This window comes from Ailuropoda melanoleuca, chromosome 8 (genome assembly GCF_002007445.2).
Source record: "Ailuropoda melanoleuca isolate Jingjing chromosome 8, ASM200744v2, whole genome shotgun sequence".
Lineage (NCBI taxonomy): Eukaryota > Metazoa > Chordata > Mammalia > Carnivora > Ursidae > Ailuropoda > Ailuropoda melanoleuca.
This window is the reverse complement of record NC_048225.1, coordinates 126,034,119-126,035,228: the sequence shown is the minus strand read 5'-3', so window position 1 is coordinate 126,035,228 and position 1,110 is coordinate 126,034,119.

Here is a 1,110-nt window from a genome sequence, read left to right as displayed (position 1 = left end):
TTTCCGATCTTTGGCTTAGAATCTACTTGTCAAGGGACCCCACATACTGAATAGCGCCTTCTGTCTGAATGGAAAGGAGGAGAGTGATGTAGGTACTTACTGAATAGCAGGGATATTGCTGTAGTCCGGGGCTTTGTGGGGTGTGAACCTGAGTGATGGGTAGCACTCGTGAACAGCGAGCTCCTCAAGCGGATGGGTGATGGCAGTCTCAGTACGTGGCAGGGTTGAGAAGAAGAATCAGGGGCTACTTTTAACTCGAGGTCCTAAGAGTGATTAGCTGTGGTCCATAGAGTTCTATGAATTTTCACAATGATCAGACTGGGTCAGTTTAGTTCCCAGATAGATTTTCTTTTCTTTTCTTTTCTTTCCGAATGGTTGACTCATGGATTAAAAGAAACAGATCTTGAATCTCCACTTCTCTCTCTGCCATGTACTCGCGGATGAGTGGTTTTCGCTGTAATTGACATCCAGTGCTCAGACTCCATTTTAATAGGGCAAGTTCAGCTTTCTCTTGTGTATCTAAGAAGATAAAAATTTTACTTCTTTACTCTCTGAGGCTGCCTACGTAACATCGCTCGGTTCATTGATTGATGCTTTCCTTAAGATAAATATCTGGATATCTCAAAAGTTTTGCATCTGAAAAATATGTAGATTTGCCCCCTTTTGGAGGTACCCAGGACCCTCCTATGCTGAGTCACTATTTAAATCCAGATTACACAATATCCCAATGGGGCATCTAAGGAGTCAGAAAAATAAGGTATGCAAGTGTCATCTCGTAGAATTGCAACCTGAATGCCATGCATAGGGTCTAGAATATAAGGGCACATCGGGGATCATCACTTAGAGAATCTTGGACTCCCTGAGTTGAAAAGACTCTCGGTGTCAGTACTTCACTCTCGCCCTAATTCAAAACTCCTTCTGCAATATAGTGTTCAAGGAGCTTCTGCCTAATACTTTCCCATGCATCTGGCCAGTTTATTACACTTGTTGCTTCCCCTAGCCCCTTTAATTTTAAAGGGAGGATATGGACTGTCCTTACTTTATGTGGGACTTCAATGAAGTGTCTTGCTCAAAGTTACACAAAGCTACTTACCATAGAGATCTTCTCAT